The 26,872-nt window shown below is 42.0% G+C and overlaps 1 protein-coding gene across 2 annotated transcripts in view; it reads right to left on the minus strand.

Annotated features, from left to right (window-relative positions):
- The window catches only part of LOC140714485 (ribonuclease P protein subunit p25-like protein), a 47,111-nt gene that overhangs the window by 10,546 nt on the left and 9,693 nt on the right, over nt 1–26,872 (minus strand). Inside the window, exon 2 of one of the 2 annotated variants that reach the window (XM_073025780.1) lies at nt 5,140–5,259. The exons of the other annotated variant lie outside the window; for it this stretch is intronic. The gene's annotated coding sequence lies outside the window, so the exon portion shown is untranslated. Of the gene's footprint in view, nt 1–5,139; nt 5,260–26,872 lie in introns of those variants that run through there. 2 annotated transcript variants of the gene reach the window in all.

A 26,872-nucleotide genomic window follows, 5' to 3' on the forward strand; every position in this document is an offset into this window, starting at 1 on the left:
ATGAGAACTGGGGTTAAATAGGCTGCAGGTGATGAGTCTGGAACATGTGACAGGTGGATCCTGTCAGCTGGGTAGAGCCTAGTTGGTACCTGCACATGCAAGTGGGGAGGTGTCAATGGGAGCAGGCCTGACATTACTTTTAAGGAGGAGGGAAAAGGGGCAACAGACAGGGAAAAAAAAGCAAAGGTCTGGCTAAGGCCGGGACATGGTGCTGACGGTTCTCTTCTTTGGCAAACACAATTTTGAGTCACCTCCATAAGGGCTGTGTTTTGCAGCCACATGCACCCAGCAGGAATGAAGAAAGTTTGTGAAGGACAAAACTCAACTTGCCTTGTTTTAGTGGGCTAAGTAATGAGAGGATCGACAGAGAGCAGCATGCAGAGTAACACTCCAGTGCCACACTCCAGTGCCATCTTGAGTCTTAAAATTCTGGGTTAATTGAAGGGCAGAAGAGACGATGGTACATTGTCCCGGGGATGGTGATGGGACGGGTTATGAAACCAAGGAGGGAGCAGACTTAAACTGAAATTATTGAGGATGGAACATAATGCGCTATTTGAAAATTGTGCCTCTGATCTTTCAGCTTATGGTGAACTTCTTGGGGGCAGGTAGCGAGAGTGGGTGGCACACCGTAAGACATCCAAGCTTTTGTTCCCTCCTTCCCTCCTCCCTTTCCCTGATGTTTTTGAGAAGGTGATTAGCAGCTGGTACTTGAACAACATTTAAGAAGCCGTGGCAGAGTGGACAGAGGCACAAGCTTGCAGTTTCAGGGACTAGGTTCAGTCCTGACCTAGGACACTGTTGGTATAGAGCTTGCTCCTCTCCCTGTCACTACTCAGTCAGATAAACTCTTGATCTCTCCATCAACCTCGCCATGGCCCTTGCTCTTTACTTGTTGACCTGCACTGCACTTTCTCAGTCTTATTTTTCACTCCCCTGATGTACTTGCGTATGGAACGAACTTTCCATTCGGCACACAATCACGAGCTTTCTACTGCTTTTCAGCACAAGTCACTATAATAAATCAATACCAAGCACCTGGACAAAACGTGAATTGATAGGGTTAGAAGTCACGGAACAAGCGCTGGTAAAAGGGATTAGTATAGAATGATACTTAATGGCCAGCATAGGCATGATGGGCTGAAGGGCCTCCTTCTGTACTGTATGACTCTATAATTAGCTCCCTCTACGCAGATGCAGCACTGCCATCATCCAACATTAATTGAAACATTTTGCTTTCCTAGCTTTCGCAATCTGGACTATCCTGGGTTTCTGGTCCAGATGGTGCTGAGCTCCCGTTTTCACTGAGGCTCAGGCTTCGTTGCTTTTTAAGTGTGTAGGGATAGTTCTAGGGACAAAGAGGGGCATTAGATGCCAAGATGGGGCTTGGGAACAGGGACGCAGAGGAGTTAGAGGTCAGGCTGGAATCCACTCCACGCTCTGCATTTGAAGGCCTGCAAATTTGACGGGTGGCAAAGGACATCTATGGCTGTTGGGCTGGGATCAGATGTCTGTAAGCAGGAGGCAAGAAGGCAGGTGAGTTGGTAAGCCTGCTTGAGGCCGTCTTCTGCTAGACAGCAAGACAATGCAGAAGTCTGAAGTCTGAAGTCGACACCCAGTGGCCAAAGCCTGGAGTTTGGAGACTGAAGGCCCAAAGGCCTATCCTGAGACTGGAGGAGTGTGTGTGTGTGTGTGTGTGTGTGTGTGTGTGTGTGTGTGTGTGTGTGTGTGTGTGTGTGTGTGTGTGTGTGTGTGTGTGTGTGTGTGTGTGTGTGTGTGTGTGTGTGTGTGTGTGTGTGTGTGTTTTGGCGCTGGAATATGTGACGGCAGTTGTGGGCTGCCCCCAGCACATCTTTAGGATGTGTTGGTTGTTAACACAAAAAACGCATTTCACTGTTTATTTCAATGTACATGCGATAAATAAATCTGAATAAAGAATCTGGATGACCAATGTCTTTGATAAATAGAACAGGGTTGTGTGGCAAAGTATTAAAAGAGTTCATGATTTTGCAAGAAATAATGAGCAGGAGTCATGTCTCGAATATATGTAAGTCACACAGGGTTCTAGCTTACTGTGTGATGCTGTAGATAAATCTGTTTATGCAAAAATCCCCCTTGAGCATTAACTTAAACAGATCTGAATTAAACTGGAATGCAAAAGGGCACCAAGTTCACCTCTAACAGTGCAGGTAAGGGGTGCAAACCGCAGTGCAAATGTGCTCAGATTGTTAAAACCTTGGCACATTGCTGAAGCCAGTGGCAGAGGAAATAATTGTTAAACATTAGACGCTTGCAAGGCTTGTCTTCTGACTGCATGCTCTCTTGCATCATCTGTGAAAACGTTGCCCATGGGACTGCAAAATTATAAAAACACTCCTGGTTTCAGTGCAGCTCCTGCGACTACTACTTGGCTTTGTTCAAAGGACACGCCGGGCATCTACAACTCCGCAAAGTAACAGAGAGGGTGAAGCTCACCCTCGACCCCAAGACTCTGTCAGACACAAACCAGCAAACCAATTACAAGTCTTCACAGGCTGTAACTCAGGAGCGTAGGAGGCGGAGGCGTGACCTTCCAGCCTTGGAGGGTGTCAGACCCTCACCATCCAGCACAAGCCCTCCTCTCATTACTACCATCAGGGAGAGGTACAGGAGCCTGAAGGTAAACACTCAATGTTTTAGGGACAGCTTCTTCCCCTCTGCCATCAGATTTCCCAATGGCCCATGAATCCCTGAACAATATTTTGCTACTTCTCTTTTGCACTATTTATTTATTGGTTATTGAGATACCATGTGGAATTGACCCTCCTGGCCGTTTGAGTCACGCCACCCAGCAATCCCACGATGTAATCCAAGCCTTATCATGGGACAATTTACAACAATCAATTAAGCTACCTTCGGTATGTCTTTGGACTGTGGGAGGAAGCCCGAGCATCTGGAGGAAACCCACGCGGTCACGGGAAGAAACTCCTTACAGGTAGCGGTGGGAATTGAACCAGGGTCACCTGTACTGTAAAGTCTTGTGTTAATCACTATGGTACCATAATTTATATGTCTGGCACCGTACATAAACTGTTGATACTACCTCATTATTATTCTTTCTCACTATTTATTTGTTTGTTGTTTATTTATTGTAATTTTTAGGTATTGTACTGTACTGTACTGCTGCCACAAAGCATCAAATTTCCCAGCTTATGTCAGTGAAGACCTGCTTTTGATTCAGATTCTCAGAAAGTGGAGGGTCACAGTCTTTTTCCTGCAGTCGATGAGTCTAAAGCTGGAGAACATTGATTTAAGGTGAGGAGAAAATGATTTAAAAGAAATCTGGGGGAAGTTTTTTCATTCAGAGTGTGGCGGGTGAATAGAATGAGTTCACAGGAGAAGTGAAAAAGGAAAGTAAAATCAGACCATAAGATAAAGGAGCAGAATTAAGTTATTTCACACATTGAGACTGCTCTGCCATTTCATCATGGCTAATCCATTTTCCATCTCAGCCCCAATCTCCTGCCTTCTCCCTGTTCTTCATGTTCTGATTAACTAAGAATCTAACAACATTTACTTTAAAAATACCCAATGACCTGGCCTTCACAACCACTCGTGGCAACAAATTCTAGTAATTCATGACTCATTGGCTAAAGAAATTCTTGCCCATCAGTGCTCTAAAAGGATGCTCCTCTGTTCTTAAGCCTTTTGATCCCGGATGCATTTTCATGAATCTCCTTTGAACCCTCTCCAATGTCAGCATATTCTTTCTTAAATAAGGCCCCAAAACTGCTCCCAATACTCCAAGTGACACCTCGCCCCTCCCTTATAAAGCTTCAACATTACTTCCTTGCCTTTAAATACTCCTGAAATGAATGCTAACATTGCATTTGTCTTCCTCAGCACTAAATCAACCTGCAAATTAACTTTTAGGGAATCCTGCACAAGGACTCCCAAGTCCCTTTGCACCTCATATTTTTGATTCTTTTCCCCCATTTAGAGAAAAATCTATGCTCTTATTTCTTCTACCAAAGTGCAAGTCCGTACACTTGCTGGCACCGTATTCCATCGGCCACTTCTATGCCCATTTTCTTAATTTGTCTAACTCCTTTTGTAGCCTACAATTTTTTAAAGATATTTGAACAGGTGTATGGATAAAAAAAGGTTTAGAGGGATATGGACCAATATAGACAAACAGGACTTGCTCAGGTAGACATCATGGTCACCATGGATGATTTAGGCTATAGGAGTATTTCTGTGCTGTGTAACTCCTTGATGCTATATCCACACTCAGGTTAGAGGATCAGCTCCTCATATTCTGTCTGGGTAACCTCCAATTGAAATCTACAGCATGAACTTTGATTTCTCTAACTTCTGGTATTTTTTTCTCTTCTATCTCCTTCACTCTTTTCCAATTCCCTATTCTGCATCCCCTCTCACCCCTTCTCTTCTCCTCAACTGTTCTTCTCCTCCCTCTGGTGTCCTTCCTCCTTCCTTTACTTCCATAGTCCGCCCTCCTCTCCTATCAGACTTGTTCACCTTCAGCCCTTTACCTTTTTAACCTATCATCTCCCAGCTTCTCACTTCATTCCCCTCCCCCACACACTCGCCTTCCCCCTCACCTGGCTTCACCTATCACCTGCCAGCTTGTACTCCTTCATCTCTCCCATATTCTTATTTTGTTTTTATCCCCCTTCCTTTCCAGCCCCCAATATGTCAACTGTTAACTTCCCTCCATAGATGCAGCCTGACCTGTTGAGGTCTTCCAGCATTTTGAATGCATGGCTCTCTTCCGCTGTGGGATAAAAGAGGCCAACATGGAGCAAAGATGCTTCTGGAGATGGGATAGGATGAGCCTGATGGGTGGGCAGGTTGTAGACATGGTCAGCTTTATCTATTGTTTCTGCTCAGTTTCTGTGTGTTCCTTGTGCTTGGTTATTCCTAAGCTTCCTTGTCCACTTAGAGCAGTTATAGACTAGGGATTCCCAAAAAGTTTGTGGGAGTGTTCCATTTTTCAAGGAGACTTTGAGGATATCTGTAGATTTTACCCTTTAACCATCAGACTCTTGAAACAGCGTGAATGACTTCACTCACTTCAATTCTGAACAGACTCCACAACCTATGGACACACTTTCAAGGACTCTATAACTCGTGTTCTCAGTATTATTTATGTCCTTTTTTATTTGTACAATTTGTCTTCTTTTGCACAGCGGTTGCTTGTCAATCTTTGTGTGCAGTTTTCATTGATTCTATTGTACTTCTCTCTTCTACTGTGAATGCCTGCAAGAAAAATGAAAAACAAGGTAATATATGGGGACATATATGTACTTTGTTAATATATTTACTTTGAACTTTTACCTGTGTCTTCTTTTCTCTTGGAATACTGCATCCATTTCAGGAGACTGGTGTTGGGCATATGCACGTCATGGAACACCCTTCAGAGTTGGTTGTGTGTAATTGGGGTTCAACGCTGGAGGCATTGGCTTGGCAGAGGGCTGATTATGCCTCCACATGAACAAAAGACACAGGAGCATAATATGCCATTCGGCCCTTCAAATCTGCTATGCCATTCAATCATAGATGATTTATTTTCCCTCTCAAACCCATTTTTCTGCCTTCACCATGTAACCTTTGCTGCCTAATTAATCAAGAAACTATCAACCTCAGCTTTAAATAGGACTTGGCCTCCATGGCTGTCTGTGGTAATGCATTCCAATGATTCTCCACCTGCTGGCTAAAGAAATCCCTCTTCGTCTCTTTTCTAGAGGGATATCCTATACTGAGACTTTGCCGTCTGGTCCTAGACTGTCCCACTATGAGAGTGTGATAGTAATTCTCCAGTGTCTTGAACAGTCCTTTGTACAGTAGGTGTCCAGTGGTTAGAAACTTGTACCATTAAAACTCCAATAATCTGGCACCCCTGAGACTCTGGTGGTGACGGACCAGCAGAATTGCAACACTGTTGGATATTCATGCAAAAACTCTTTTTCCCCACTTTTTCACTGTTATGCATTACAGAGAGAATGGTATGTACCTGAAATGTGCTGCCAAGGGAAGTGGTAGAAGTAAATACAAGTGTGAAAAACACTTCTATTTCCAAGTGTTTCAGTTGGTTTAATAAATGTTCCAGTGAATCCAGTGAGTTTGAAGGGATTGGGATCTATACAAGCACTCCAGACTCAGATTTTGCTGCAAAACAAGTTCTAGGTGTGTAATTAATATTCCAGTAATATTTGAGTAACATGTAAATATATTGCTTAATTAAGCATTCTTTGTTATTTACATAATGCATTACGGGCTAAATGTAAAAGTACATGAATGGCATACGCCATCACCTCACAAGTGCACGCCTCACTAAAATAAAAACAAAACTAAAGCATGCATTCTTGGCTCCATGTTTTCTTTCAATTAGTTTTATGTTTTAGAGTTACAAAACATAACAATGACAATGAGTAAGTTTTAAAACAAGCCCGAGATGACTACCTACCTGTTGAAGCACAGGAAGATGTTCAAGTTTAAAAAAAACTGCAAGCACACTTCCTTCACAAGAGGGCAGAAACGGTTGAGTAAAAATAAAATGCAGCATTTTTTTTCTTCACCAGGGGACAGAGACTTTGAGTTAAGAAAAATGCAGAATACGACAAAATTCATGGGTTCATAAACAGCGAGTACTGAGTAATAATAATCATCATAAATAAAAAAGAGTAGAAATGGCTAGCTACATCAGAAAGATAGATGTATTCAATTGCACAACAGATAACTGGATTTTGTAAACTGAGTTTACAAATATGTGCTTGGTGTGGGATCCCCTTGGAGATGGAGAGAATTACAGAGAATTATGTGCTGGATGTGGAGGCTAATGGTGTGAGGACAAGAGGAACCCTAACCCTGGTATTGCAGCGGGAAGATGGAGTGAGGGCAGACGTGTGTGAAATGAAAGAGTTGCGAGTGAGAGTAGTATTGATGGTAGAGGAAGGAAAGCCCCTTTCTTTGAAGAAAGAGGCAGGTACTGGGGCTGAGGAGGGGAATCAGGGATCAGCCATGATCGAATGGTGGAGTATACTTGACAGGCCAAATAGCCTAATTCTGTTCCTATACCTTATGGTCTTATCTCATTAGTACTGGAATGAATAAAGCCCATCTGGTTTCTTATAACATCTGTGACAAAGTAGCCAATGAGCTAGATTGCAGGGAGGCTGAAGGAATTCTTTCCAAGGTTGAGAGGAGCCTTTGGGCGAAGCCAGTAGTTGCAGTAGCCAAGACAAATGGGTCTCTCAGGAACTGTGGTGATTTTAATGTCACCATCAACCCAGTACTGAAAGTAGATCAATACGTTTTGCCAATCTATAGAAGTAGATGGAAGGAGAATCCGAAGTGTTTCTCATTATAAACACTCTAAAAGGGCTTTATTACTATAATAGGCTTATTTTTGTAGCACCTACACCTGCACTCTGGCAGAAATCTATGGACATGGTGCTGGCAAGGCTGTCCAGTCAGTGTTAACTGGATGACATCATTGTTACTGGTTAGGATGACAAGGAACATCTCCAAAATCTCAATACAGTGTTAAAAAGATTAGAAAATAATGGGCTTAGTGCATGCCGCAACAAGTGAATTATTTAAACCAAGCATCACTTACCGTGTTCACACCATTGATACACAAGAAGTTACACAAGTGTGCTGAGAAAATTCAAGAGGCAGTGGATGCCCCGAGGCCAAACGATGTGTCACAGTTGTGTTCATTTTTAGGATTTATCAATTACTACAACAGGTTCCTGCCAACCCTGGCTATTGCTCTCCACCCCTTCAACTCATTGCTATTGATCAGGATGAAATAGCAATGGACAAAGGAGTGCGAACCAGCTTTCAAAATGGTAAAGTAAACGGTGACATCAGACACTGAACTCACACAGTATGATCCACATTGTCCAGTGAAGCTTGCCTGTAATGCTTTTTATTATGGTATAAATGCAGTCATGTCACATGTTCTGAGTGATGGAAGTGAACGCTCCATAGCCTTTGCATCACATTCCCTTGCCGCTGCAGAGAAAAATCTTGCACAGATTGACAGAGAGACCTTGAGAAGGTGATAAAACATTTCAACCAGTACTTGTCAGGGAGAGAGGTTACAATTATTACTGATTATCAACCACATGTCCATTTGCAGTCCAGAGAAGGGGGTCCAGAGCTGACAGAACCTTCAGTCCCAGAGTCAACTCTTACAACCACCATGGAGTTGGCCTCAGAACCTGAGATTGTTTCACCTGCAATGTTCCCTCGAATTTGTAATGAATTTTGCTCTGCAATTTTTTCCCAGTGACAACGACATGAGCACATTGAATTTTTTATATAGAGGTATTCATTTTAAAAGCTAGCAAAACACTGTCAATGAGAACTTTGATCTCCTCTGGGTTTGATCATTTTTGCTCTCGTTCATCTGCACTCTCGCAATACATATGTAGCAGGCCTGTAGTGGGTAATGAAGGATTTTCTTAACAGAGCTTTTGCATATCATCTATATGTGATTTGCTTGCTAAATGACACTTTAAAAAGCCATTCCACTTTAAATAAACTAGCAGTTATTTTGCGCTTCACGCTCTTTGCTTCTGTGGAATTCGACATAGTGAATCAATAATTTCTTCAATAAAACAGTATAAATAAGCCAATTCCAAAATCTGCAGACAAGTCATCGTAAACTCCATGTTGTCACTCCACCATCCACATCACATACTGGAAAAGGAAATGTGATTGTGTACGATCGTGAAGTATACTTAATTTACCATTGAAGTTAAGGGTGACAACCTTTTGTGTGCAGATTAAATTCCTTTGTGCACTAGTAGCAAAAGATGTGTGCATGTGCATATACATGCACAACTTAGAGGGAGCTTTGCTCCCTGCTCAGGAAAGATGTTTTTGCACAAGAGTAAGAAATCCTCCACAGCGACTAAATCTTTAGGCCTGAAAGGGACATTCAAAATTTACTGTGCTGTGATGTCTATATAGTAGTTGTATTATATTGTATACTGTGTATACAGTTGCTCTATTGAGTTGGAGTTTGTAGCTAAGCAGGAAAGAGTGTTGTATATTTAATATTTCAGTAATATTTGATCGGACTCAGCCCAAAACGTCAACTGTACTCTTTTCCATACAGGCTGCCTGGCCTGCTGAGTTCCTCCAGCATTTTGTGTGTGTTGCTTAGATTTCAAGCATCTGCAGATTTTCTCTTGTTTCTGATTGTAAACATATTGCATTCTTTGTTGCTTATATAATGAGGGTGAATGTAAAAGGATGTGAATGGCATACGTCATCACGCCATCACATCATAACTGCGCACCTTGCTGAAGGAAATATGAAACTAAGACACACATTCCCGGCTCTGTGTTTTTTTCAATTAGCTTTATATTTTAGAGTCAGAAGATATAACAGTTCCTGACTGGTTGCATCATGGTCTTGTACAATAACAGGAATGTAAGAAGCTTCAAAGAATAGTGACCAAAGACATCACGGACAAATCCCTCCCCACCATCAATAGTATCTCAAACAGACAATATCCGTCATCAGAGGTCCCCACCATTGGGGCCAAGCCATCTTCTTACAGCTACCATTGGACAGGAGGTACAGAAGCCTGAAGTTCCACACAACCAGGTTAAAGAACAGCTAGTTCCCTTCAGGCATTCTATTCTTGAACCAGCCAGCACAACCTTAATCACTACATTATGAGAACTTTGTACTAAATTGAACATGGGTTATTTTTGCTCTAATTGTGTTTATTCTTGTATAATTTATGCTTATTTTATGCTTTCCTTGTGAAGGCTGCTTATCTGATGCTAAGACCTGTGATGTTTCTGCAAGTAAGATGCACTGATTTTGCATCTGTGCCTATGTGTACTTGTGCATGGACAATCAACTGAACTTTGTCTCTGACCTCTGACTCCAGGAGGTCTGATGCAAGCTCCAGCCACACACCAAAGCCACAGCCCAGTGCCCGGACCCAGCCGCACTCCTGATTCACAGATCCGGCAGGAAACATCCTGCTTACACCTAGACGCCTCCCCCCATGCCCTGCATTAGTGAGTGAGAAACCCGGCCTGAAAGATGAGAGTTGGATTCCAGCTACTCTCTATAAGGACTTTGTTACACTCTCCCATGACGGTGTGTGTTTCCTCCGGGTGCTCCAGTTTCCTCCCACATTCCAAAGACATACTGTTAGGTTTAGAGAGTTGTGGGCGTGCTACTTCAGCACCAGAAGTGAGGCGAAAGTTGTGGGCTGCCCCAACACAACCCTTACTGCTTTCATTGGATGCAGATGATGCAGTTCAATGTACATGTGGCAAATAAAACTCAACTTATGTGTCTCAGGTTGCTGAACCATCTGAATGGACTGTATCTGTGCTGTAACTCCTACACAATGCCAAATAATTGGGGTCGTGGCCCCCGGCTACAGTGTGTCATGTAATGTTTCAGATCCATTTCCGCAAAATCCTCGATTAGAAAATGTCTTATAAATAATTGCAATAAATAACAGAAGTACTAAAGGGTGGACAAATCCTTCATCAATCCACGCACATAATTATAGATAAAGTAATAATGTGAAGTAGCAAGAACTTATTTCAATGGATTCAGTGCAATGTGTAACACTACCTTTCTGACAATTCTGTCACTGCACAACCCCTCGTCAAAGAATGGAAACTCTGGCTAAATTAGACCATAATTTAGTATTAGGCCAGGTTGTCCAACAAGTCTGCTCTGCCATTTGATCAACCTCCTTTTCTCACTTTCTCCTCATAATGCCTAACCCTTCACCAATAAAAAACCTATCAGCCTCTTCCTTAAATATACCCAATGACTTGGCCTCCATAGCCATTTGTGGCAGCAATTCTACCTTCTTGCTGAAGAAATTCCTCCTCATTCCAAATCACTGAGCAAACGCTGCTGAAACCACCCCCATAACACCATCCATGACTAACAAGGGTGCTTGGTAGAACACCCCACACACCATCTTAAAATCTTCTGTCCCTCCACATCAGGATGATTAAACACAAGAGTCTCTGCAGATGCTGGAAATCCACAGCAACACACCCCACATGCTGGAGGAACTCAGCATCTGCGGAGGGGAATGACAGCAGTGTGTGATGGGAACAAGTGGGGAACCCTCCTCTTATATCTTTACGGTCACAAAGCTGCTGTAAAGGGTGAGATATGCTTTTATGTTTAATCTGCAGGTTGTCAAAGTGACAAAACGCTGTAATTTATTTTTCAGGTTATGCTGGAAACTGCTTTCCCCTGAAGTGCTTTGATGATTTCAGAGCAAGGACCAGAGCAGCTCTGGACACGACAGGCAAATCCATCTACTTCGTTCCACGTGGCGTGAGGTAACGCAGCAGTGGTGAGAGCTGGGCGGAAGAAATGGCACTGGAATTGGTTTATTATTGTCATATGTTCCAAGATACAGTGAAAATCCTGTCCTGCATTCTGGTCAAACAGATCAAAACATTACACAGTGCATTGAGGTAGAACAAGGTTGTGGTAAACCATGTTTATCTGTTTGGACACGCCCCTCTGCTGACTGCTCCTGTGACTCCTCCCACGGACCCCTGGATAAAGGTGATTGTGTCACTGCTCCTCCCACAGTCCAGGGCAGTCACCCGGCATGGAAGTGCTCCGTTTTACTGCTATTAAAAGCCTTTCAGTATTTACTCTACTTCCAGTCTTTTGGAGTTATTGATAGTGCATCAAAGGTAAAACAATAACACTGCAGAATAAAGCGTAAAAGGTTACAGAGAACGTGCAGTGCAGATAGATAATAAAGTTCAAGATCACGATGAGGTGGATTGGAAAATCAAGAGTCCAAATGTCATATACGGAAGCTATTCCATAGCCTTCTTATCTTGAGACCTGCAGGCCTCTGCAGCTTGCTGTTGAGTGGTGGGCTTCAGGGTTTCTTGAGCATCTGTATTTACTAATTGTTAGAGCTGTTAAGCCTAGGTGCTTTTAGTTTGGTTTTGTCAGTTTGATTGTGACTGGCACAAGTTTCCTGTGTTCTATGATTATTTAAAGGGACTCTCGTGCTCTGCTGATGAGTCCTTGTCAGCACTTGCCATGACTGAGGCTTCTATCCACCACACCTGGGCTGAGTCGGAGCTAGCGACCACCGTGACAGAGCGAGCCTGCCATTCCTCCGCACTTGGGTCTAGTCCTGCGAGCTCACACCCTGACACTTATAACCGTGGGGTAGAAGCCGTCCTCAAGCCTAGTGGTACCTTCTTTCGGGCTTTTGTATCTTCTGCCCAATGCGAGGGGAGAAACGGGAGAATATCCATGGTGGCTGGGGTGTGTCAGCAAGAAGGGCCCATAGAGAGGGGGGGGCTGTTTTCTATGATGTGCTGAGCTGTGTCCACAACTCTCTGCAGCTTCTCGTGTCACGTGCAGAGCTGTCGGCATACCAAGTCGCAGAGGTTGGATCAACCTTCCTCCAGTCACCCAAACCCTTTCTCCATCTTCAAGGCATGGTAGGCTACAGGGAAGGCAAATGGTAAGTCAGCTTTGATTATGGGGAGTTTACTGTGGTGCTTTTTGGCCTCCTGGAATCAAAGGATGTATTTATCATCGATGAAATGTGGTAAAACTTACTGAGTGTGATGGATGGTTATTCTACATTTGCCTGGGTGAGAACAACTCCAACAATCAGCAGGGTGTCATCCATGACAAAGCAGGCCAGATAATAAACACTCCTTAACAAGAACTGCCCTAGGATATTCCCTCTTTCCATATCACGGTTTTAGTGTCTGCCATCTTCAAAACACACTCCAGTTACACACCAAGGCTCCTCCAACATGACCTCTCAAACCCCAAAGGAGTAGACCATCTGGTCCTTCAAGATACACCATTTTCAGCAAAGCTGAGCCTCAACCACAGGAGATTTGCCCTGCACTATCTTCAGATCAAGGGGACTCAACAGAGATAAAGAAAGGTGAGCTGGAATATTGGAGTGGCTGATTTTGGGGCCTCTGGGGCTCATTCGGTTCAAATACAAGCTGAACCAGGACAACTCAGGATCTTGGGCTGTATTATTATTTTTTATCTCTTTGCAACTAATTTTTTTCCGGAATTATAACCACACGTGCTCTTTGTGCTATGTGATATGTGCAGTGCGCTATGTGCTGTTGGTAATGTGATTTCCATCTTGGCCCGGGAGGAACTCTGCTTCATTTGGCTATATTCATATATAGATGAATGATAATTAAACTTGAAACTTGAACTTGAACTGATGAGAGAAAGAAAATAGATTGCAAGAGATTCTACAGAAGAAATGAGGACCCCTTAGATACTGAGTTTGAGGACATTTATTAGGGGGAATAAGAGAATGCCAGCAATATTAAACAAATACTACTTTTTCTTCAGTTTCCTGAAGTCTAGTCTTCTGAAACGTACAATTTCAAAGACTTTTCTCCTGAAATTTATCCTCATCTCAGTCCTAAGTGGAGTCTCCCTTATACTACATCCCTGACCGTGGTTCTAGACTTATCAATCAGGAGAGCACTGCAGTCCGCACTACAACTGTAATTGGAACCAACTTTTCACTGAAATCTTTTAATCTGCATGCACTTCATTCAGTCCTTGTGAGTAGTTTCAATGACATCAGTTCTTCCAGCTTCCAGAAGATATAGATCAAGTTAATTGGCTTGCACAACACCATCCCAGGTGTATGCTCTTCCTCAGGAAAACAGATTAAAAATGCACACAGGGCCCTATACAGTTGCAGTAAGACATCTTTACTCTTGTACTTTAAAACTCTTATATTAACATAGAAAACCTACAGCACAATACAGGCCCTTCAGCCCACAAAACTGTGCCAAACATGTCCTTACCTTAGAAATTACCTAGGGTTACCCATAGCACTCTATTTTTCTAAGCTCTATGTACCTATCCAAGAGTCTTTTAAAAGACCCTATCATATCTGCCTCCACCACCGTTGCCAGCAGCCCATTCCATGCACTCACCACTCCCTACGTAAAAAAACTTACCCCTGACATCTCCTCTGTACATACTTCCAAGCATCTTAAAACTGTGCCTTCTCATGCTAGCCACTTCAGCCCTGGGAAAATGTCTCTGACTATCCACTCGATCAATGCCTCTCATCATCTTATACACCTCTATCAGGTCACCTCTCATCCTCTGTAGCTCCAAGGAGAAAAGGCTGAGTTTACTCAACCTATTCTCATACGGCATGTTCCCCAAACCAGGCAACATCCTTGTAAATCTCCTCTGCACCCTTTTTATGGTTTCCATATCCCTCCTGTAGTGAGGTGACCAGAACTGAGCACAGTACTCCAAACAGGATTTGACCAGGGTCCTATATAGCTACAAGGCCAACATAACATTTGTCTTCCTGAATACTCACTGCATGCATGTTAATTTTCCGCAATTTTTGTAGAAGAAGACAACAGAACTTCAGTGAATATCATCCACCTTCCCCTTTCTCCCAATTCCATCTCTCCTCCATCCTGCTCCATTTGATTGTTATCCTTCACCCCACCTCAGTCCACCTATCACCTTCTTAAGCCAGTTGCAACCCTCCACTCTCTTCTTTATACTGGCCACCTTCCCCCTCTGCTCTCAGTTCTGACCCAAAATGTAGACAAATCCTTTCCACAGCAACCCCCCCACCCCACAGATGCTTCTTGACCCATTGAGTTCCTCCAGCAGTTTGAGTGTTGCTCTAGGTTCCAGCATCTGCTGTTTTTTGTGTGTCCACTGACTATCAACATTTCTCAATTTATCATCTCTCAGATTTTCTAAAATAGATTCTTCTTTTTCTGTGCAGAAGGGAGAACCTAACATTTTCTCATATAGTTTTCACTCACTTACTTAGCTTGTTCACATCTCCTTTGATCTCTTTACATCTTCCTCACAATGCCAACGTGTACATTCACCATATAGTCCCTATAGATTGTGAACTGCTGGGGCACACACACTAATTTCCTGTAGTTCCCAACTAGTCACAGGCTGCCAACCTAAGAAGAATCCAGTTACTTGCCCTGTTTACCTTCCATGTGTTAACCAGTTCTCAGTCCATGTCTGTATATTAGCCCTAATTCCACCCGGTTAACTGTGTGGAACCTGGTGAGAAGCATTCTGAAAACTCTAAGTTCACCCCATCCACTGGCTTGTCCCACACTCTCCCTATCTACTCACATCTCGAAGAACCTCCGTAGATCAGACTCCCCTCCAGTCATGCTGTTTACACTTGCTTGATTATACTACCTTAATCAAGGTCACTTCCCCTCCTTTGTATAGAACAGTATGCACAGAAACCTGAGAACATGTACCACCAGGTTCAAGAACAGCTTCGTCAGGTTCTTGAATGATCTCTTATTCACAAGAGATGAACTCTTGATCTCTCAGTCTACCATGTCATGGCACTTGCTCCTCACCTGTCCACCTTCACTGCATTTTAACGATAACACTATTTTCTGCATTGTTTTTCTTTTTAGTATTACCTTGACATATTTATATATGGAATGATCTATCTGGTTGGCATACTAACAAAATCTTTTCCTGTATCCCTGTGCCTGGGATAATATTAAACCAAGGCAGTACTCAAGGCAGTATGAATACCAATTAGACTATTCAAACATGATTTCCCTTTTATTAATCCATACTCCCAATAGTCAGTCCTATTGGTTTTTGGTGTCTATTGTTATAAATTCCATTCCCTCATTATAAATTCCAGCAGTTTTCCCTAATCTAACTGCTCAGTATTTGTATTTTCACTGTCCCTACATTCTTAAATGGGGCGGGGGTCACATTCCCTGCTCTGGGATTTATTGTGCTACCAACTTCCGTAACACTATTTTTTGTTTAACCACTGCATAAAGCCATAATTCATGATAAAACATTTGTTTTCAGGTTTATCTGGCAGGGATTTAGTGCCTTTGGTAAAGATGGACACAAAGCATTGGTTTGATATCTCTAGCATGATCTCACCTCAATTCAGTCTGTTAGGGTCCATATTTTTCTTCCCTGACCTTTATTACTGTAGAAGCTCTACAGTCCAATTTTCTATCTCGCTACTTTCTTTTTATGTTCAACGTTGCCTTTCTTTATCAATTTCTTGGTCATCTTTTGTTGAGTTCCAAAAAATGTTCTCATTTCAGCCTACTGTTGTTTCTGAAAGCTCTTGAGCCTCTTTTTTGGATTTAATGCTTTTTTTAAGTCCTCCTATCAGCAACACCATTTTTGCGTGAAATGGAAGAGATGAGATTTGAGGGCATATTTGCGGTTAGGTTTTTGCATCATATAGAAGTATATTTGTTTGTCAATTCTTTCTTTAGACAAGAGATTCTGCAGAAGCTGGGCATCTTGAGCAATGCACACAAAATGCTGGAGGAATTCAGTAGAACAGGCAGCATCTATGCAGATGTTCATTTCCCTCCATAGATGCTGCCTGACTTGTTGGGTTTCTCTCGCATCTTGTGTGTGTTATTTCTTTCTTTGGATGTTAGCTATTGCTTGTCCATCTTCATATCTTTTAAAGCAGCTTCCTCATCAACTACAGTTTGATTGACTCTCATATCTTCAGTTTACCATGTTTGGATTTAAGGCCCTGATTTGGAATTGGGCATCACTCACTCACCCAGTGTGAAGTTCCATCAGATTACGTCTACACTAAGCACTGCACTGCTCAGAAAGCAGCATCATCATCAAGGACCCCCACCATCCAGACCATGCTCTCTTCTTGCTGCTGCCATTGGGGAGCTGGTACAGGAGCCTTAGGTCCCACACCACCAGGTTCAGGAACAGATAGATAGATACTTTATTGATCCCTAAGGAAATTACAGGGTCACAGTAGTATTAAAAGTGCACAAATATAAATATCAGAATAGAAGTAGAAAGAAATTTTTAATATTGCCACAAGCAATCTAACAGGAATCTAACATCCAACATCACTTCCCTGGTAATAGGTTGACTCATTATATAGCCTGATGGCTGAGGGTAAGAAAGACCTCATATAGCACTCTTTGGAGCAGTGCAGTTGTCTAAGTCTATTACTAAAAGTGCTCCTCTGTTCAGCCAAGATGGCATACAGAGGGAGAGGAACATTGTCCAGAATAGCCATGATTTTCCGTAGGGTCTTTTGTTCTACCACAGCCTCCAGTGTGTCCAGTTTGACTCCTACAACAGAGCCAGCCTTTCTAATCAGTTTATTGAGCTTGTTGGCATCTCCTGTGTTGGTGCCATTGCCCCAGCACACCACCGGACAGAAAATTATATTGGTGACAACAGACCGGCAGAATAGGTGGAGGAGAGGCCTGCAAACTCCAAAGAACCTCAGTTTCCTCAGGAAGTAGAGGCAACTCGCCCTTCTTGTACACAGCCTCTGTGTTAGTGCTTCACTCAAGTCTGTCATCCAGGTACACCCCCAGAAATTTGTAGGTCCTCACCATCAATAGTAACAAGGAACAGCGCAGGTTTCTTCTTCCTAAAGTTCATCACCATCTCCTTTGTCCTTCTCATATTGAGCTGCAGATGATTCGGCTTACACCGTTTGAAAAAGTCCCCCACCTGGGCCCAGAATTCATCCTCCCGTCCTCCCTTTCCACACCTAACTATTGCTGAGTCATCAGAGAATTTCTGCAGATGACATAACTTGGTGTTGTTTCTAAAGTCTGAGGTATACAGGGTAAACAGGGAGGGGGAAAATACAGTCCCCTGTGGGGCCCACAGTACTGTTATAGCCATGTCTCTGAAGCCGCACAAACTGTGGTCTGCCAGTCAGGTAATCCATTATCCAGGACACAATGGAAGTGCCACCCTGCATTGAACGGAGCTTCCCCCCCAGCAATGAGGGCTGTATGGTATTGAAGGCACTGGAGAAATCAAAAACATGATCCTCACAATGCTGCCCTGCTTATCCAAATGGGAGTAGGCTCTGCTCAGCAGGTAGATGACAGCATCGTTCACTCCAATGTGCTCCTGGTAAGCGAACGTCAGGGGATTGAGGGGTCAGAGGTGAGCCAGGACCAGCCTCTCTCTCATCTTCATGACGTGTGAGGTCAGGGCCACTGGACAGTAGTCATTCAAGATTTTCATTTGGTCCTTCTTAGGTACTGGGACCACACATGACGTTTCCCACACAGTCGGGACCCTTTCCAGGCTGAGACTCAGATTGAAAAAGCTCTGGAGAACTCCACACAGCTGCTCAGCACACCCCTCAGGACCCTGGGGTTCACACCATCTGGACCCAATGCTTTGCCACGTCTGAGTTTCCCCAGAGCCCTTTTCATTTCCTCAGTAGTGAATGTGAGTCCATGATGCCCGGGGTGTTGATGGAAGGTGGGGGGCTGGGGGATGTGAAGATTGCCACGGTAGGAGTTGTTATGTGGAGGTGAGGATAGTTGGTGCAGGGCAAGGAAGCTGATGACGATGGTTGATGATCATGGCAGTCAACAAGGGACACTGCTTTGTGACAGCGCTCACTATAAGTGTGTTCGATGGTGTAGGGGGTTTGCCTGTGATGGATTCACAACTTTCTTGTAAACTTTTCCATCCCTTGCATTGGTGTTTCCATACCAGATCGCGATGCCACCATTCAGGACACTCTCCACTGTGCATCTATAGGAGTTTGTCTGAATTTTAGATGACTGCTGAATCTACAGAGATTTCTGAGGAAGTGCTGGTGTGGCTTTGTTGTGATCACCCCAGAACAGATCCTCTGATATGATAGCACCTAGGAATTTAAACTTACTGACCCTCTCAGCTTCCGATCCCCTAATGAGGCCTGGCACACTGACCTCCAGCTTCCTTCAGTAGTCAATAATCAGCCCTTTGGTTTTGCTGTCACTAAGACTGAGAATTTGCTGTAATGGCACCCTTAAACTGGATTTTCAATCTCCTTCCTATGTACCGATTTGTTACCACCTTTGATTCGCCCAACAACAGTGGTGTCATCATCAAGCTTAAATATCAGCGCAACCACTTAGCACTGGTTATTGCCGTGGTTGACAGATTCACTTTACATCATATCCAGAAGCCAACGTCAGCAATGCCATCGGGTATTCCCTAATCTTTATCATGTTTAATTAAGATCTGGAATAATTGAATTGCTCTCAGATCTGACATCCTGCCACGATTTTACCTTGTAAAGCTAATTCGACTTTCAAACACATAAAATGATTGGCACGCAGCTTGAAACTCTTTTAATTCCCTCACACTGAACCCCCGGCAACTTTTCCATGAATAATTTAATTCCACCTTATCAGTAAACCAGCAAATGATGTTGGCAAGAGTCTGCAGTAATCGGGGTGAATTGAGCTAATGCGCATTTGAAAGAGTGCAATGATTTGCTCTCCTTTCAAGCAGTTTTAAGATTTTGCCGTGCGTTGTCAAAGGAGATTAATCGTTCTGACTCAAGAAAGGGCAATGTCATGTCTGCAGTGGGCTTGCTATAATTTCCCAGCCAACCACAACTTAGCATGAATACTTTCCTTATCTCCCATCTTCAAGGGAAGCTGAATGTGTCTTGTTTCTCTTGCGCACATTTATCTAAGCTTTCTATAATCTAATATTAATTCGCTATTCCCTCTTCAAGTATCTGTTTGCTCCCCCTGAGCTTTCCCAAATGCAACACAAACATACACAGCTCACAGGCACAAATCCCACATTGCTGTAAGGCGTCCAAAATCAGACCGGGATCTAAAATGTCCTTAAACTGAAACACCTTTAGTACGTCTAAAATACATTTAAGAAAAACATTAAGCAAAGTTATTGGAGCAACAAATAATCTGCTGGAAGAACTCAACAGGTTGTGCAGCATCTGTGGAAGGAAATGAATTGGCAACATTTTGGATTGAAATCTGCATCGGGATTCCAGGTAAACGCATTGGTTGTGTGTATAAGATTCAAGCAAGTAGTCTAGGAATGTATATCTTCAGAATCAGATTTATTATCACCAGCATATGTTATGAAATTTGTTAACTTTGTGGCAGCTGTACAATGCAATACATTATAAATACAGAAAAAAACTGAATTGGAGTAATTAATATGAGTACCCGTTACTAAAAAGTTAAGATAAAATAAGTAATGCAAAAAACAGAAATAAATTTTTAAAAAGTAGTGAGATGGTATTAATGGGTCCAAAGTCCATTTAGAAATCGGATGGTGGAGGGGAAGAACCTGTTCCTGAATCACTGAGTGTGTGCCTTCAGCTTCTGTACCTCCTTCCTGATGGTAACAATAAGAAGAGGGCATGGCCTGGGTGATAGGGACCCTTAATGACGGATGCTGCCTTCTTGAGGTACCATTCCTTGAAGATTTGCATTAATCTTGAACAATCTGCATTATTAGGTGATGGCTACTTATCGTTACTGGCATAGAACCTTAAGACCATAAGACAAAGGAGCAGAATTAGGCCATTCAGCCCATCAAGTCTGCTATGCCATTTTATCATGGTTGATCCTGGAATCCCATTCAACCCCATACACCTGCTCTCCCACCATATCCCTTGATGCCCCGACAAATCAGGAAACTATCGACTTCTGCTTTAAATATACCCGCGAGATTGTCCTCAATCAGCATTCCATAGATTCACCACTCTTTGGCTAAAAGAATTCCTCCTTACTTCTGTTTTAAAAGGTCACCCTCAATTTTGAGGCTGTGTCCTCCAGTTCTGGATACCCCCAAAAGAGGGAATATCCTCTTTACATCCACTTTATCCAGCCCTTTCAACATTCAATAGGTTTCAATGAGATCCCCAAGCATTCTTCTAAAGTCCAGTGAGTAACAGGCCCAAAGCTGCCAAATGTTCCTCATGTGTTAACCCCTTCATTCCCAAAAATCATCCTTGTGAACCTCCTCTGGACTCTCTCTAACTACAATACATCCTTTCTGAGATAAGGGGCCCAAAACTGTTGGCAATACTCCAAGTGCAGCCTGACAAGTGTCTTATAAAGCATCAGCATTATCTCCTTGTTTTTATATTCTATTCCCCTTGAAATGAATGCCAAATTTGCATTTGCCTTCTTTACCACAGACTCAACCTGTGAATTAACCTTCTGGGAGTCTAGCATGAGGACTCCTAAGTCCCTTTGCACCTCTGATGTTTGAACTTTCTCCCCATTTAGATATTAGTCTGCACTGTTGTTTCTTTTACTAAAATGCATTATCATAAATTTCCCAATTCTGTATTCCATCTGCCACTTTTTTGCCCATTCTTCCAATTTGTCTAAGTCCTGCTGCAATCGCATTGTTCCTCAGCGCTACCTATCCCTTCACCTATCTGTGTATCATCCACGAACTTTGCCACAAAGCTATCAATTCTACTATCTAAATCATTGATTTAGAAAAGTAGAAAAGTAGCAGTCTCAATATTGACCCCTGAAGAGCACCACTAGTCACAGGCAGCCAACCAGAAAAAGTGTCCTCTGTTCCCACTCACTGCCTCCTGCTAGTCAGCCATTCCTCTATCCATGCCAGTATATTTCCTGTAACACCACAGGAATTTATCTTGTTAAGCAGCCTCATGTGAGGCACCTTATCAAATGCCTTCTAAAAATCTAAGTAAATGACATCCAGTGTCTCCCCTTTATCCACCCTGCTTGTTACTTCTTCAAAGCATTCTAACAGATTTGTCAGGCAATATTTCCCTATATTGAAACCATGCTGACTCTGGCTTATTTTATCATTAGTCTCCAAGCACCCCGAAACTTTGTCCTTAATAATGGACTCCAACACCTTCCCAAGCACTGAGGTTAGACTAACTGGCCTATAATTTCCTCTCTTTTGTCTTCCTTCCTCTTAAAAAGTGGAGTGACATTTGCAATTTTCCAATCCTCCAGGACCATGCCAAAATCAAGTAATTCTTGAAAGATCGTGACCAATGTATCCGTTATCTCTTCAGCAACCTCTTCCAGGACTCTGAGATGTAACCCATCTGGTCCAGGTGACTTATCTGCCTTTCAAACATTTCAGCTTGCCTAGCACTTTTTTCCTTTGGCATCCTCCCACTTTATGCTCAGTCCTGCAGAAGGGTCCCAGGCCAAAACGTCAACTGTTTATTCATTTCCATAGATGCTGCATGATCTGCTGAGTCCCTCCAACATTTTTGTGTGTGTTACTTATCATTCATTTACTTGTTTTGCAAAAGTAAAGTATAAATTTTCATAAGTTTTCTACTAAAGTATCAAACCAATTAGAACCATGTCAGATTTTAAAATCTTTCACAACTTACATTATCTACAAATGCTTCAATGCTTTAATAACAATTTGATTCAGTTTTTTTGCTTTGCAGAAAAATGTCAGTGTCTACCCAGATAAACTGTCTGTCTCTCTACATATCTCTCCAGTTCAAGGACAGTTTTTATCCCATTTTAGAAGTCTATTGAGCAGTCCTCTAGTCTGATAAAATAGACACTTAACCTCATAATACTTCAGTGGTTGTTAAGTTGATGAAAATATCCTGAGAGGCAGGATTTATGAACATTTGTGGAGGCATAATATGATTAGGAATTGTCAGCATGACTTTGTCAAATGCAGTTCGTGCCTTATGAGCCTGATTGAATTTTTTGAGGATGTGACTATGCACATTGTTGAAGGTAGAGCAGTAGATGTAGTGTATATGGATTTCAGCAAGGCATTTGACAAGGTACCCCATGCAAGGTTTATTGAGTAAGGAGGCATGGGATCCAAGGGGACATTGCTTTGTGGATCCAGAACTGGCTTGCCCACAGAAGGCAAAGAGTGGTTGTAGACGGGTCATATTCTGCATGAAGGTCAGTCACCAGTGGAGTGCCTCAGGGATGTGTTCTGGGACCCCTCCTCTTTGTGATTTTTATAAATGACCTGGATGAGGAAGTGGAAGGATGGGTTAGTAAATTTGCTGATGACACAAAGGTTGGGGGTGTAATTGATAGTGTGGAGGGCTGTCGGAGGTTACAGCAGGACATTGATAGGATGCAAAACCAAGCTGAGAAGTGGAAGATGGAGTTCAACCCAGGTAAGTGTGAGGTGGTTCATTTTGGTAGGTCAAATATGATGGCAGAATATACAGTAGTATTAATGTTAAGACTCCTGACAGTGTGGAGAATCAGAGGGATCTTGGGGTCCAAGTCCATACTACACTCAAAGCTGCTGCACAGGTAGACTGTGATTAAGAAGGCATACGGTGCATTGGCCTTCATCAATCATGGGATTGAGTTTAAGAGTCAAGAGGTAATGTTGCAGCAAAATAGGACCCTGATCAGACCCCACTTGGAGTACTGTGCTCAGTTCTGGCCGCCTCACTACAGGAAGGATGTGGAAACCATAAAAGGTGCAGAGGAGGTTTACAAGGATTTTGCCTGGATTGGGGGACACGCCTTATGAGAATAGGTTGAGTGAAGTCAGCCTTTTATTCTTGGAGCGATGGAGGATAAGAGGTTACCTGATAGAGGTGTATAAGATGATGAGAGGTATTGATAGTGTGGATAGTCAGAGGCCTTTTCCAAGAGCTGAAATGGCTAGCATGAGAGGGCACAGTTTTTAGGTGCTTAGAAGTAGGTACAGGGCAGTTAATATCCGATATTTGATATGTTGGTTAAAGGATTGGGATATATCTTTTCGCCCTCACTGGGTGAACCTGGAAATTAAATCTGTACAAGGATTTGCATTGGGTTCTATTTTAGGGACTTCTCTTCCCTTTGCTCTTTCTAAATTGCCGAAACGAATTGACGACCTGATAGTTAAACATACTTTATGTATATGGTTTCAATTTCGGAAATTTTTTGGGTTGCCTCAGTTTGTTTTAAATATTCCTATTGTATCCAATTGCTTTTTTTATCCTTCTATTATAGACCAAGCTTATTCAGCTTGGAAGTCTAAAGGATTACTACGATTTTCCTATTTATTTTTGGATAATTGTTTTATGTCTTTTGAGCAATTATCTAATAAATATAATTTGCCTAGATTTCATTTTTTTAGATATTTACAGATTAGGAATTTCTTAAATACTGTACTTCCTACTTTTCCAAATTTTGTGTCTTCAGGTATTTTGGAGAATTTGTTTGAACTAAATCCTTCTCAGAAAGGGCTAATATCAAAACTTTACAATATAATTATGAAGATACATTCAGAGCCCTTCTATAAGATTAAAAATGATTGGGAAAGAGAACTTAACCATACTATCCCTATTGAGAATTGGGATAAAATTCTTCAATTAGTTAATACATCATCTATATGTGCTAAACATTCATTAATACAGTTTAAGGTTGTGCATAGGGCTCATATGTCCAAGGATAAATTGGCTCATTTTTATTCCTATATAAATCCTATTTGTGACAGATGTCATTCTGAGATAGCGTCTTTAACTCATATGTTCTGATCGTGTCCGCTTTTGAAAAAATATTGGAAAGACATTTTTGATATTATTTCTACGGTATTGAACATTAATTTACAACCTCATCCTATTACTGCAATTTTTGGTTTACCAGTGATGGACTCACTCCATTTATCCTCTTCTGCTTGTCGAATGATTGCATTTCTTACATTAATGGCTAGAAGGTCTATTTTGTTGAATTGGAAAGAAATTAATCCTCCTACCATATTTCATTGGTTTTCTCAAACTATGTTAGGTCTAAATTTAGAAAAAATTACAAGTGTTGTATTTGATACTTCTATTAAATTTGAAAAGATATGGAGACCATTTATTCAATATTTTCATATAATGTAATATGACCCTATTCCAAGCCTATTTGTTTTTCCAGTTTCGATTTTATATATGTTGAGAGGATCAGAGTTGACGACACTGATGATTTTGTATTTTTGTGAGATATTATAAACAGCCCTTTTTTCCATTTTTTTCTTTTTTTGTTTTTTTTCTTATTAGTTATTAGATTATTAGATTAGTTTTTTTGCATATTTTTTTTCTTTTTCTTTTTTCTGTTTTTTTTAATATATATTATGATATACCTAGGTTTGCCTTGTTTATTTGTATATTGTATCGTCCATGATTTGGGAATACTCATTTATACTGTAATCATTGCTTATGTATTCTTTCATGTTCAGTTGAAATGTGTATGTTTGTAATCCCACTATCTATGTATCAATTTTATTTTGTTGATATTAATAATAATAATAAAAAGATTGAAAAAGAAGTAGGTACAGAGGAGATGCCAGGGGTAAGTTTTTTATGCAGAGAGTGGTGAGTGCATGGAATGGGCTGCCGGTGACAGTGTTGGAGGCGGATACAATAGGGTCTTTTAAGAGACTCCTGGACAGGTACATGGAGCTTAGAAAAAGGGCTATGGGTAACCCTAGGTAATTTCTAAGGTAAGGACATGTTTGGCATTGTTTTGTGAGCCAAAGGGCCTGTATTGTGCTGTAGGTTTTCTATGTTTCTATAATCTACCTCATTATGGCCTTACATCTTATTGCCTTCCAACACTTTCTCTGTAATTATCACTCTATTTTCTGTTATTATTCTTGCTGCTGCAATCAGGAAGAAGGTACAAGAGTCTTAGGACTTGCACCAGCAGTTACTACCCCACAACCATCAGGCTTTTGAACAAAGGGGGATAACTACACTCACTGCCCATCCATTGAGATGTTCCCACAACCAATTATATCACTTTTTATCCCTTTTCGGTTAGTCCTGACGAAGGGTCTCGGCCCAAAACGTCGACAGCGCTTCTCCCTATAGATGCTGCCTGGCCTGCTGTGTTCTACCAGCATTTTGTGTGTGTTGTTATCTCACTTTAGGGACTCTTTATCTCATTATCTCATGTTGTCGTTATTTATTGCTATTTATTTATATTTGCATTTGCACAGTTTGTTGTCTTCTGCACTCTGGTTGATCTTTCATTGATCCTCTTATAGTTACTATTCTACAGATTTGCTGAGTATGCCCACAGGCAAATGTATCTCAGGGTTGAAGTACATATTCATACTTCAATAATAAAATTTAGTTTGAACTTTGAACTTTGTTGCTTTCCCTTGTACTACCTCAGTTCACTAATGTAATGAGATAATCTGTTTGTGTGATCTTCAAAGCAAAGTTTTCACTGTACCTCAGTACGTGACAATAATAAACCAAATTTTCAATGCAATCGTAAAAGCTGCAAAATTGCAGGCTACAATTTTGCATTTGTTTATTTGAATGTACTCCACTGCATCGATTGCCATTGCAGCATAGGCAAATGTGACAGCCAACTGATGCCCAGCAAGGTGCTACAAATCGCACTGAAATAACTGTGTTCCTTCAGTAAGGCTTCTTGAGACAAATTTGCTGGAGGGACTGGCAACAACTGAACCAACTTGGGAGGTAAAATGCGAGATGGGGCCGCCATGATAGTGTTGCAGTTAGCGTGACTACTACAGCACTGGGCTTCGGAGTTCAGAGTTCAATTCCAGCATCCTCTAAAGGGACATCCTCCCCAGAAATGTGAGGATTTTCTCCAGATTCTCAGGCTTTGGGGCGGCACAGTAGCCTAGTGGCTAGCACAACGCTTTACAGTACAGGCGACCTGGGTTTAATTCCCACTACTGACTGTAATGAGTTTGTACGTTCTCCCCATGACTGCATGGACTTCCTCCTGGTGCTCCAACTTCCTCCCACAGTCCAGAGACGGACCTGTTGGTAGGTTAATTCGTCATTGTAAATTGTCCTGCGATTAGGCTAAAATTAAATCGGGGGATTGCTGGACAGCACGGCTCGAAGAGCCAGAGGGGCCTATTCTGTGCTCAATAAATAAATATAGTACAATGATTCCTTATGTCAATTCATTTTTATTTAAAAAGTGTTTCCAAGATCTGGCAGAGTCCATCGCTTATTGCCCTTGAACCAAACATTCGCAACCTGGGGTCCATGGACCCTTTGGCAAACGGTAGGGGTCCATGGCATAAAGAAAAGGTTGGGAACACC

This window comes from Hemitrygon akajei, chromosome 21, assembly GCF_048418815.1.
Source record: "Hemitrygon akajei chromosome 21, sHemAka1.3, whole genome shotgun sequence".
In the NCBI taxonomy this organism is placed as follows: domain Eukaryota; kingdom Metazoa; phylum Chordata; class Chondrichthyes; order Myliobatiformes; family Dasyatidae; genus Hemitrygon; species Hemitrygon akajei.